Here is a 13,959-nt window from a genome sequence, read left to right on the forward strand (position 1 = left end):
ATTCTATTCTCAAGAGTATTTCTGAATAAATTAGCTTACCTAGTTTAGGTAGATTAGCTACACCAAATTTTTATTTTGTATGCTTTCCTTTGTCATCAGTCCTAAACTTTCTTTTCATGCCATTACATTGAGACTCACAATTAAATTTGCTTAAAATAGTTATGCTACCAAAACATGCCATTCATTTGAGTGCTTAGAAAGTCCACTACTTTGCCTGGATATAATTAGATTAGGAATAGCAATTAAACTGTCATGATTGCAAGTTTGACCCTGAGTGAGAAGAGAGTTAAGGTGGGTTGAGTGGAAGCTTCCTAGACTGCCATTCTGCCTAAAGGGAGTTCGGCAAGGCTTTTTGAGAGCCCTCCAGACAAAGTCAACTGTTAGAGGAGTCTCTCATGTAAGAGTTTGCCTCAGAATTCCTGGCACACTTAGTCACTGCCTGGGAGTGGTCTCTGGAAAACGTGACCTCAGTGTATATGTAGTGATGGATTTCAGAGCTCAGCAGCTAAGGTCCTTGGTCAGTTATGCTCAACACAGTTGGAGCTGTGTGAGGGACAATCTCATGGGTACCACAGTGGGTTCTAAAAACATCAACTTCTCAGGAATTATTTAAGAAAGTTTTCTTAGAATTTTGAAAAGCTGATTGTGTTGGTTTGAAGCTCTATGTACCCAGACAAGAATGTTCCTAAAGTTAATCCATTCCTGTGGGCATGGACCTTTTGATAAGGCTACTTCAGTTAAGATGTGACCCACCACATTCAAGATGGGTCTTAATCCTATTGCTGGAGTTCTTTGTAAAGAAAATGAATTCAGAGAGAGACAAAGAAAACTACTGAAGCAAGAAGCCGAAATTAATGAAACCTGCAAGAGAAGGGAGAGACCAGCAGACAATGCTATGTGCCTTGCCATGTGCCAGAGTAGTCAAGAATTTCTAGCAGCCGATTTTCAGAAAGAAAGCATCACCTTGAAGGTGCCTTGATTTGGACATTTTCTTGGCCTCAAAACCATGAGCAAATAAATTCCCATTGTTTAAGCCAAACCATTTCATGGGATTTGCCTTAAGCAGCCTAAGAAACTAAAACACTGATAGTCTAAAGTAATTAGTTACTATAGAAAAAATATCTCTTTCAAAGAAATGATTCATGATGATAACTATACAGAAAAATAACACTTTTAAGAGAGTGAAAGACCTTTCATATCAATTGTTTTCTATGCAATGTCTTTATTTTATTTTCTCCTATTAGAGTCACTTCTGGGATTTTATGAAAAACTACTTTTGAGAATATAGGAAAGACAGATGCCTCAATGTGGAGACAGTCCAGACAAAAAATTATCATACATTCACTAAACAAATATTTACTGAGCACTGTACTGGTTTGTATATATATTATGTCCCCCAGAAAAAGCCATGATCTTTGATGTAATCTTGTGTGGGAAGACATATTAGTGTTGTTTAGATTGTAATTCTTTGAGGATTTCCATGGAGATGTGACCCACCCAATTGTGGGTGATGACTCTGATTGGATAGTTTCCATGGAGGTGTGGCCCCATCCATTCAGCATGGGCCTTGATGAGTTCACTGGAGCACTATATCAGCTCAGACAGAAGGAGCAAGCTTGCTACAGCCAAGAGGGACACTTTGAAGAATGCACAGAAGCTGAGAGAGTAGCTGCGGATAAGAAACAGTTTGAAGACAGCTGTTGAAAGCAGACTCTTACTCTGGAGAAGCTAAGAGAGGACAAAACACCCCAAGAGCAACTAAGCATGATATTTTTGAGGAACTGCAGCCTAGAGAGGAACATCCTGGGAGAAAGCCATTTTGAAACCAGAACTTTGGAGCAGACACCAGCCAGGTGCCTTCCAGCTAACAGAGATTTTCTGGACACCATTGGCCATTCTCCAGTGAAGGTACCCTTTGTTGATGGACACTTTATGGCCTTAAGACTGTAACTGTGTAACCAAATAAACCCACTTTTATAAAAGCCAATCCATCTCTGGTGTTTTGCATGCCAGCAGCCTTAGCAAACTAGAACAAGCACCTATTATATACCAAGTATTTTTCTATATGCTAACTCTATAGCAAGTAGAATCCCTCTATTGTGGATGTTATATTCATTATGGTGGGGAAGGTATGGCTGGGGTATTTTACAGGTCAGGATAGGTTATGTTAACCATTCTTAAACTTCAGATTGTTATCAGAATCCCTGAAGGACTTGTTAAACTACAAATTGCTGGGCCCCATCCCCAGGGTATTTGATTCACTACATCTTGGGTGGGGTCAAGAGTTTGCATTTCTAACTTTCCAGATGACACTGATGCTGTTTGTTCTAACACCATACTTTGAGAACCACTGTGCTAAGCTATGCCCACTGTATGTGCTGTCTAGGGTGGATTCAGGGGCTCAGGCTGATGGAGGTCCCATCATTCTGTTGTGAAACAGTAAGCCTTACAACAGGGAAAAGGATGGACAGGAAAATCGTGAGTAGTATTTTCACTGCCTCACCCCAAAGTTATGCTCTTCGTACTACTGTGAGGGTCCCAGAATGTGCAAGTGAGTAAATGAAATATTTGGTAAGCACTACTCTTTCTTCTCCAGATATGAAGAGTAGAGAGTGAAGAATATCTTTGGATAAAAACTATAAATCTATGCAAGATTTTTTTTCAAGCAATTCATACATCATTATCGTCAATTCAAATAAAGATATTGAGAACATGTTTTTTATTGCTGTGAATAGTATATAGTTAAGAGGGATAGTAAAGATATTTATTGACATCTGGAGTGATGGACTGAAATCAATGAGATAAAATTCACCAGAAGTCATGCACATATTCAGATTTTTAAAAATGCAACTATAAAATGTAGAATTCACAATTCATTTATTCATTCTACAACTACTTATTAACTACCATGTGTCAAGCATGATTTTATGTGTTGGACATACAGAAGTGATTTTTGCAAGAATATTTATTAGTCAAAGACATAGTGTGAGTCAAAATATCACAAAGCTTTTCAAAAGCTAATGCTTTTTTAGGTAACATTAAAAGAAATGTAGTAACTGTGGCAACCAAGTTCAGGATAATGATTCCAATGTTGAACTAGAATACTTTGGGAGCACAGTTTTCATTTCTGGATAACCCCAAAGAAGGACACTGATAAATCTGAAATAATTCAGAGATGTGATCAGGATGGTGAGGGGCTGAAAACCATTTCAAAGTTGAAATGATTATTGCAAATTGGGAAACTTCAGCATTAAAAAACAAAAACAGACATAGAAAGAAAATCCAAAGGATATAGTGATATCATGATATTTCCTATACTTGAAAGGGTTTCAAGCAGAAGAAATAAACTTTGCATTATCTTTTCCAAAGGGTATTGTTAGGACTGATTAAAAAAAAGTGGAGAGGTAGATTTCTCCTAGATGATAAAGAAATATTTCCTGAGAATTAAAGAACCTAATAAGGAAGACCCAAGGCCTAGAACACAGAATGTCCTCCATTATATATATATATATATAGAGAGAGAGAGAGAGAGAGAGAGCGTTATATTATATATAGTTTATATGTTATATATAATGAATGAATTCTATCATGTTCAAATATTCTTTAAATTTAAATTTCTATACAGACAGAATATGTGTAAACTAATTGTAAGATTTCTCTTCTGTGAATGTATCTCAATAAAATCGCATTTAAAAAAAAAGATTTCTCCTCCTCTCTCTCGTTGCATTGCCTTATGTGGGTATGTGGGACAGACTACTCAGTTGGGCTAGGGAACAAACATATGCTGGCTACTCAGGAAAGAGCATTGCAGATATCATGCTCTTGGTAAGGCAAGCTATGGGACTAAAGACAGTTCAAGCCTCAGAGTCCTTAAAGCAAGTCTAGAAGACTTTTTATCTCTTAGAGTGCAGTACTCCCGTATATCCATTATGAAGATTATGGCTCATGAAAAGACATCACACGATTAGTTTTCTCTTTAGTCTGTTTTGGATGTGAAGCACAAGCTTAGGTTGCCTTGCCAGTTGATTCAAGGGGTTACTTATGCTTTCAGGACATAATTCTCTGAAACAGTTCTAGCATCAGTTTTCGCTCTTGTAAGCAGTCTATTATTTGGTCTTCTGTCAACCAGACAAGATGTCAAGTCATGTTTCCTTCTTCAAATTGCTGCATATTATCTATCCCCTGGTGAACTTCCTTTCCACATGTTCATATTTAAGTAGGAATAGAGGTGAATATAGAAAGTTGAATGCCTGAATTGGTTTTAAAAGGCCAATTCAGAATATTTTAAAAACGTATTTTAGTGTGTCAAATGTGAATTGACACGCAGTATTTTGCTCACAGTAAGCTGAAAAACCTCCCGTATATGAACTTTTTATATGACTTAGTAACTAACAATTCAAAAAGATAAACCTGACTGTTTTGTAATGAATGTTTTTGGAAACACATTCGAAATCTATTCTTTACTCAACAAGCTTGGAAATGTTCATTTTGGGCACAATCTTTCCTTCACTTGGCAAGCAAAGCTGCAGACAACATTTTCACTTGTCCAAAGAGGTTTTTTGCTGGTAAAACTTCCCTCACTTTTTAGTGAGAGAGCAGTGTATTTGAAAAGAAACCCTGGAAGTGTTTTAAGCTGCTTTGTGAAAATGGTAGGGTTTATCATTAGTGCTCATTATCTGCATATTTGGCAAGTACGTAGCTTATGCTTGGGGTGACTTCATTTTATTCAAGTATAGTTTTGACAATATTTAAGAATAGCCAATTCTCAACTTCTCAGAATAAGGTGGAAAAGCTTGGTCATGGATTAGCCAAGTAATACATTAGAATATACAAATTAGGCAGTCACCATAATTAACATATACATCTTTCAAAGTAAAAGAACAGTTTTGTTCAGTTACTGGAAAGTGCTGAAATTTCAAGCATACATATTGCCATCAGTGTTATACATAGAGCAAAATATATTTATATTCATAAGAATACAAAAGTAGTAAAAAATGCTCTTTCTTTTTGAAAAATTGTTATGCATCTATGCTTTTCTCTCTCTTTTTTTTTTTTTTTTTTTTTTTTTTTTCACACACAGCTGCTGTTGGTTTTGGTGGGTGAGAAAATGGGAGGATGGGTGGCATCATTATTACCTGGGACAGTGAGGCAGATGTATAGCCCTTGTGAAACAGGGCACAGGGAGTCAGGAAACAAGAGAGCTGTGTAAGGCAGGGACAGGGAAATAGAATGATCTGAGAGTAAATGGAAGCTATGGGAGAGAATAAGAAGGAAGGAAAGAAACTAAGGATCACTGATTATCTAGGTGCCAACTACTACGTAGTACTAAGTGTTTTACAACCATGACCATGCTTCATACTGATATCAACTCTTTGCAGAAGGTAGCATCATTCCCTATTTGTACACAGTGAAACCAAGACTCAGAGAGGTTAAAGAACTTGCCAGATTACACAGCTAAGTAGAAAATTACAAATAGTTTTTTTTTTTTTTTTTTTTTTTTTTTTTTTTTTTTTTTTAAATCATCATTTTATTGAGATATATTCACATACCACGCAGTCATACAAAACAAATTGTACTTTCGATTGTTTACAGTACCATTACATAGTTGTACATTCATCACCTAAATCAATCCCTGACACCTTCATTAGCACACACACAAAAATAACAAGAATAATAATTAGAGTGAAAAAGAGCAATTGAAGTAAAAAAGAACACTGGGTACCTTTGTCTGTCTGTTTCCCTCCCCTACTTTTCTACACATCCATCCATAAACTAGACAAAGTGGTGTTTGGTCCTTATGGCTTTCCCAATCCCATTGTCACCCCTCATAAGCTACATTTTTATACAACTGTCTTCGAGATTCATGGGTTCTGGGTTGTAGTTTGATAGTTTCAGGTATCCACCACCAGCTACCCCAATTCTTTAGAACCTAAAAAGGGTTGTCTAAAGTGTGCATAAGAGTGCCCACCAGAGTGACCTCTCGGCTCCTTTTGGAATCTCTCTGCCGCTGAAGCTTATTTCATTTCCTTTCACATCCCCCTTTTGGTCAAGAAGATGTTCTCCGTCCCACGGTGCCAGGTCTACATTCCTCCCTGGGAGTCATATTCCACGTTGCCAGGGAGATTCACTTCCCTGGGTGTCTGATCCCACGTAGGGGGGAGGGCAGTGATTTCACCTTTCAAGTTGGCTTAGCCAGAGAGAGAGGGCCACATCTGAGCAACAAAGAGGCATTCAGGAGGAGACTCTTAGGCACAAATACAGGGAGGCCTAGCCTCTCCTTTGCAGCAACCGTCTTCCCAAGGGTAAAACTTATGGTAGAGGGCTCAACCCATCAAACCACCAGTCCCCTATGTCTGTGGTCATGTTAGCAACCATGGAGGTGGGGTAGGCGAATACCCCTGCATTCTCCACAGGCTCCTCAAGGGGGCACTACATCTTTTTTTTTTTTTTTTTCCCCTTGTTTGTCTTTTTTCTTTTTTTTTTTTTTTTTTTTTTTTAACTTTCCCTTCTTTTTTCAAATCACAAGTATGAAAAAAAAAGTTAAAAAGAAAACAAACATACAATAAAAGAGCATTTCAAAGAGACCATAGCAAGGGAGTAAGAAAAAGACAACTAACCTAAGATAACTGCTTAACTTCCAACATGTTCCTACTTTACCCCAAGAAAGTTACATAATATAGCAACATTTCAGTGAACTTGTTCCTACTACAACCATCAGAAATTAACAGACCATAGTCATTTCTGGGCATCCCCAGAACGTTAAATAGCTTATCTGTTCTTCCTGGATTATTGTTCCCCCTTCCTTAATTGCTCTCTACTGCTAGTTCCCCTACATTCTACATTATAAACCATTTGTTTTACATTTTTCAAAGTTCACATTAGTGGTAGCATATAATATTTCTCTTTTTGTGCCTGGCTTATTTCGCTCAGCATTATGTCTTCAAGGTTCATCCATGTTGTCATATGTTTCACCAGATCGTTCCTTCTTACTGCCGCGTAGTATTCCATCGTGTGTATATACCACATTTTATTTATCCACTCATCTGTTGAAGGACATTTGGGTTGTTTCCATCTCTTGGCAATTGTGAATAATGCTGCTATGAACATTGGCGTGCAGATATCTGTTCGTGTCACTGCTTTCCGATCTTCCGGGTATATACCGAGGAGTGCAATCGCTGGATCGAATGGTAGCTCTATATCTAGTTTTCTAAGGAACTGCCAGACTGACTTCCAGAGTGGCTGAACCATTATACAGTCCCACCAACAATGAATAAGAGTTCCAATTTCTCCACATCCCCTCCAGCATTTGTAGTTTCCTGTTTGTTTAATGGCAGCCATTCTAACCGGTGTTAGATGGTATCTCATTGTGGTCTTAATTTGCATCTCTCTAATAGCTAGTGAAGCTGAACATTTTTTCATGTGTTTCTTGGTCATTTGTATTTCCTCTTCAGAGAACTGTCTTTTCATATCTTTTGCCCATTTTATAATTGGGCCGTCTGTACTATTGTCATTGAGTTGTAGGATTTCTTTGTATATGCAAGATATCAGTCTTTTGTCAGATACATGGTTTCCAAAAATTTTTTCCCATTGAGTTGGCTGCCTCTTTACCTTTTTGAGAAATTCCTTTGAGGTGCAGAAACTTCTAAGCTTGAGGAGTTCCCATTTATCTATTTTCTCTTTTGTTGCTTGTGCTTTGGGTGTAAAGTCTAGGAAGTGGCCTCCTAATACAAGGTCTTGAAGATGTTTTCCTACATTATCTTCTAGGAGTTTTATGGTACTTTCTTTTATATTGAGATCTTTGGTCCATTTTGAGTTAATTTTTGTGTAGGGGGTGAGGTAGGGGTCCTCTTTCATTCTTTTGGATATGGATATCCAACTCTCCCAGCCCCATTTGTTGAAAAGACCATTATGGCTCAGTTCGGTGACTTTGGGGGCCTTATCAAAGATCAGTCGGCCATAGATCTGAGGGTCTATCTCTGAATTCTCAATTCGATTCCATTGATCTATATGTCTATCTTTGTGCCAGTACCATGCTGTCTTGGCAACTGTGGCTTTATAATAAGCTTCAAAGTCAGGGAGTGTAAGTCCTCCCACTTCGTTTTTCTTTTTTAGAGTGTCTTTAGCAATTCGAGGCATCTTCCCTTTCCAAATAAATTTGATAACTAGCTTTTCCAAGTCTGCAAAGTAGGTTGTTGGAATTTTGATTGGGATTGCATTGAATCTGTAGATGAGTTTGGGTAGAATTGACATCTTAATGACATTTAGCCTTCCTATCCATGAACATGGAATATTTTTCCATCTTTTAAGGTCCCCTTCTATTTCTTTTAGTAGAGTTATGTAGTTTTCTTTGTATAGGTCTTTTACATCTTTGGTTAAGTTGATTCCTAGGTACTTGATTTTTTTAGTTGCTATTGAAAATGGTATCTTTTTCTTGAGTGTCTCTTCAGTTTGTTCATTTCTAGCATATAGAAACATTACTGACTTATGTGCATTAATCTTGTATCCCGCTACTTTGCTAAATTTGTTTATTAGCTCTAGTAGGTGTATCGTTGATTTCTCAGGGTTTTCTAGATATAAGATCATATCATCTGCAAACAATGACAGTTTTACTTCTTCTTTTCCAATTTGGATGCCTTTTATTTCTTTGTCTTGCCGGATTGCCCTGGCTAGCACTTCCAGCACAATGTTGAATAACAGTGGTGACAGCGGGCATCCTTGTCTTGTTCCTGATCTTAGAGGGAAGGCTTTCAGTCTCTCACCATTGAGTACTATGCTGGCTGTGGGTTTTTCATATATGCTCTTTATCATGTTGAGGAAGTTTCCTTCAATTCCTACCTTTTGAAGTGTTTTTATCAAAAAGGGATGTTGGATTTTGTCAAATGCTTTTTCAGCATCTATTGAGATGATCAATTGATTTTTCCCTTTCGAGTTTTTAATGTGTTGTACTACATTGATTGTTTTTCTGATGTTGAACCATCCTTGCATGCCTGGAATGAACCCCACTTGGTCATGGTGTATGATTTTTTTAATGTGTCTTTGGATTCGATTTGCAAGTATTTTGTTGAGGATTTTTGCATCTATATTCATTAGGGAGATTGGCCGGTAGTTTTCCTTTTTTGTAGCATCTTTGCCTGGTTTTGGTATTAGATTGATGTTAGCTTCATAAAATGAGTTAGGTAGTGTTCCATTTTTTTCAATGTTTTGAAAGAGTTTGAGTAAGATTGGTGTCAGTTCTTTCTGGAAAGTTTGGTAGAATTCCCCTGTGAAGCCATCTGGCCCTGGGCATTTATTTGTGGGAAGATTTTTGATGACTGATTGGATCTCTTTGCTTGTGATGGGTTGGTTGAGGTCTTCTATTTCTTCTCTGGTCAGTCTAGGTTGTTCATATGTTTCCAGGAAATTGTCCATTTCTTCTACATTATCCAGTTTGTTGCCATACAGTTGTTCATAATATCCTCTTATAATTTTTTTAATTTCTTCAGGATCTGCAGTTATGTCACCTTTTTCATTCATTATTTTGTTTATATGGGTCTTCTCTCTTTTTGATTTTGTCAGTCTAGCTAAGGGCTTGTCAATCTTGTTGATCTTCTCAAAGAACCAACTTTTGGTGATATTTATCCTTTCTATTGTTTTTTTGTTCTCTATGTCATTTATTTCTGCTTTAATCCTTGTTATTTCTTTTCTTCTACTTGGTTTAGGATTGGTTTGCTGTTCATTTTCTAGCTTCTTCAGTTGATCCATTAGTTCTTTGATTTTGGCTCTTTCTTCCTTTTTAATATATGCGTTTAGTGCTATAAATTTCCCCCTTAGCACTGCTTTTGCTGCATCCCATAGGTTTTGGTATGTTGTGTTCTCATTTTCATTCGTCTCTATATATTTAGCAATTTCTCTTGCTATTTCTTCTTTAACCCACTGATTGTTTAGGAGTGTGTTGTTTAACCTCCAGGTATTTGTGAATTTTCTAAGTCTCTGATGGTTATTGACTTCTAATTGTATTCCATTGTGGTCAGAGAATGTGCTTTGAATGATTTCAATCTTTTTAAATTTATTGAGGCTTGTTTTATGTCCCAGCATATGATCTATTCTGGAGAAAGTTCCGTGAGCACTAGAAAAGTATGTGTATCCTGGTGATTTGGGATGTAATGTCCTGTAGATGTCTGTTAAATCTAATTCATTTATCAGATTGTTTAGGTTTTCAATTTCCTTATTGGTCTTCTGTCTGGTTGATCTATCTATAGGAGAGAGTGATGTGTTGAAGTCTCCCACAATTATTGTGGAAACATCAATTGCTTCCTTTAGTTTTGCCAATGTTTCTCTCATGTATTTTGTGGCACCTTGATTGGGTGCATAGACATTTACGATTGTTATTTCTTCTTGCTGAATTGCCCCTTTTATTAGTATGTAGTGGCCTTCTTTGTCTCTCAAAACATCCCTGCATTTGAAGTCTATTTTATCTGAGATTAATATTGCTACACCTGCTTTCTTTTGGCTGTAGCTTGCATGAAATATTTTTTTCCAACCTTTCACTTTCAATTTCTTTGTGTCCCTGTGTCTAAGATGAGTCTCTTGTATGCAACATATTGATGGTTCATTTTTTTTGATCCATTCTGCGAATCTATATCTTTTAATTGGGGAGTTTAATCCATTTACATTCAACGTTAAAACCGTGAAGGCATTTCTTGAATCGGCCATCTTATCCTTTGGATTATGTTTGCCATATTTTTCCCTCTCTCTATTAATATCCTTTATTGTACCCATACCGAATCTCTTTAGTACTGAACCTTTCTCCAAGTCTCTCTGTCCTGTCTTTGTTTCTCTGTCTGTAGGGCTCCCTTTAGTATCTCCAGTAGGGCAGGTCTCTTGTTAGCAAATTCTCTCAGCATTTCTTTGTCTGTGAAAAATTTAAGCTCTCCCTCAAATTTGAAGGAGAGCTTTGCTGGATAAAGTATTCTTGGCTGGAAATTCCTCTCTCTCAGAATTTTAAATATATCGTGCCAGTGCCTTCTCGCCTCCATGGTGGCTGCTGAGTAGTCACTACTTAGTCTTATGCTGTTTCCTTTGTATGTGGTGAATTGCTTTTCTCTTGCTGCTTTCAGAACTTGCTCCTTCTCTTCTATGTTTGACAGTGTGATCAGTATATGTCTCGGAGTGGGTTTTTTTGGATTTATTCTATTTGGAGTTCGCTGAGCATTTATGATTTGTGTATTTATGTTGTTTAGAAGATTTGGGAAGTTTTCCCCAACAATTTCTTTGAATACTCTTCCTAGACCTTTACCCTTTTCTTCCCCTTCTGGGACACCAATGAGTCTTATATTCGGACGCTTCATATTATCTATCATATCCCTGAGGTCCATTTCGAGTTTTTCAATTTTTTTCCCCATTCTTTCTTTTATGCTTTCATTTTCCATTCTGTCATCTTCCAGGTCACTGATTCGTTGTTCAACTTCCTCTAGTCTTGTACTATGAGTGTCCAGAATCTTTTTAATTTGGTCAACAGTTTCTTTAATTTCCATAAGATCATCCATTTTTTTATTTAGTCTTGCAATGTCTTCTTTATGCTCTTCTAGGGTCTTCTTGATTTCCTTCATATCCCGTACTAGGGTCTCATTGTTCATCTTTAGTTCTTTGAGTAGCTGCTCTAGGTGTGTCTCTTCTGGTCTTTTGATTTGGGTGCTTGGGCTTGGGTTATCCATATCGTCTGGTTTTTTCATATGCTTTATAATTTTCTGTTGTTTTTGGCCTCGTGGCATTTGCTGTCCTTGATAGGGTTCTTTTAGGGTTTGTAGACCAGTTGAAGTCCTTATCTCTAATTTATCAGATCTACAGCTTCGTGGAGTACACTTTCTCTAACTAACCAGCAGGTGGCGTCCACGAGCCACCTGTTCTCCACAAGCCAGATCTCCCCTGCTTAGCCTTTTTGGTGAGTGGGGGAGTGAGTCTTGTGGGGCCCAATTGGTGTCCCAAGCTTGCGTGTGTAGTTGGTGTTGCCTGCCCTGTATGTGGGGCGTGTTTCTGGGCAGTCGGGGAGGGGGGGTGGCCCTAACAATCAAATCTCCCTGATGATCCTAGAGTTTTAAAGCTACTGCAATAGTCTAATCCTTCAGTTCAGTCCTGCCACAGTTTGTCTCTGCCACTGACCCACAAGTCTTTGGTATTGGCGTATGGCTCCTGAGACTTGCAAGTGGGCCCCTCTTCCAGGCTGTGCACCCCGGGTCCTCTGTTGAGGGATGACTGTGCTATGTCACAGGTGAGTGCCGTCCCCCCAGGGCAGTTCTGGGCTGCTGGGCTGTGTTGGGAGGCTCCCAGTCTGCTCAAATGATGGCTGAATGGGGCTCTGTTAATTCACACTGCTCCCCCTTCCCAGCTCTGGGACATTCAGCTGAGGTTGCAGGGAAGGCTAATGTCCACGCCCAGTTTTGTGGTGTGTGCCTGTTATTTGAAGCACTTCCGTCACACTGGGTTGTCTGGGGCAGCTCTGGGCTATGGGGCTGGCGATGGGCAGGAGTGTTTCCTGTCCACCAGGATGGTGGCTGTGAGCGGACACCCCCCTTTTCTTGGGAAGTTGTGTTGTTTAGTGAATTTTCTCAGCCACTGGATTATTGCCTTTTGTCTCAGAGCTCTCTTATTTCTGCTCTTGACTTGACGTGCCCAAATTTCAATTCTTTGAAGCTTTCTGTATTGAGCTTCTTAGAGTAATTGTTTTAGAAAAAGCAAAAAGGATTTAAAAAAAAAAAAAAAAAAAAAACGGCCCTCCTCAGAGATCTAATGGGTTATTGAAATGCTAATAGACAAAGCAACCAGGGCCATTAAGGAAAGGTGCCCTGGGCAGAGAGATCAGCCTTGCTTCGGGATTTGCATATGCGCCTCAAGGCCTGATCTCCGCCCTTCCCCTTTCTGTGTTCACCAGAACTCCAAAAATCCTCTGCTTTTACTTTGGAGCTTCTCGTGTTGTTTTCCTTCTATGCCCGTCTCCTCTCTGCTGGGCTGGCTGCTCTCAGAGTCTCTGGTGTCTGGCCTCAGTCTATCTATGGTTGGAGTTTGAATCAGTAGAATGAGTTTCCGATGAGAGCAGCCACTGCAATTCTCCCTTCTCCTTCCTGGAGCTGACAGCCCCTCCTCCCCCGGGACTGAGCCTGGCAGGGAGGGGCGCGGGTCCCCTGGCCGCAAAAACTTACAGATTTCAGTGATCTCAGCAGTTCCACGTTTTCATGAGTGTTGTATGAAGTATGCCCAAAGACAGATTGCTCTGTGGTGTCCAGTCCACGCAGTTCCTGGCTTTTTACCTACTTTCCTGGAGGAGTAACTAAAACATACAGCTCACCAGTCTGCCATCTTGCCCCGCCTCCTACAAATAGTTTTTGATGCCTATGAGACATCTAAATGGAAATGGTAAATAGGCATTAGTGCATATAGTTGGTAATTAAGGGGAGAGGTAAGGGATGGAGATAGACATTTGCGAGGCATCAGAGTCAAGGTCATAATTTTGCCATGTGTCTTGATGAGATCACCCAAGGCACAGGTAGAGATGGAGAGGAAACCATGAACTGCTACTCTCTCAGGCTGGTTCTGAGATGATCAAGCAATTCTGTAAAAGTTGCAGTCTTGGCTTGATAGCATGAGAATTCCAATTATGAATATGTGGAAAATTTCATTCTTTAAGTGAATCTATCTTTTGTTTTTTTTTTTTTTTTTTTTTTTTTTTCCAGTTAAAGAGAGAAATACAAAGTAGGCAAATATCATTCCAGTCCAATTCATGTCTAAGGAATCTGAGAATTATTGGTAAGCAGAGGACTCCAGGGTGGAATTTGGTCTCAATAATTATTTCACTTTGACCTGAGTAGGAATTAACTTTAAATACAAAATTAAGGACTTAAGGCAAAAGACGGGGAAACATGAAAGTAACACAGAGCAGAGTTTTATCGCTAAGGCATAAATATGGCCAAAAGAAAAAGAAAAAGA

The sequence above is a fragment of the Choloepus didactylus genome, chromosome 1 (genome assembly GCF_015220235.1).
Source record: "Choloepus didactylus isolate mChoDid1 chromosome 1, mChoDid1.pri, whole genome shotgun sequence".
NCBI lineage: Eukaryota > Metazoa > Chordata > Mammalia > Pilosa > Megalonychidae > Choloepus > Choloepus didactylus.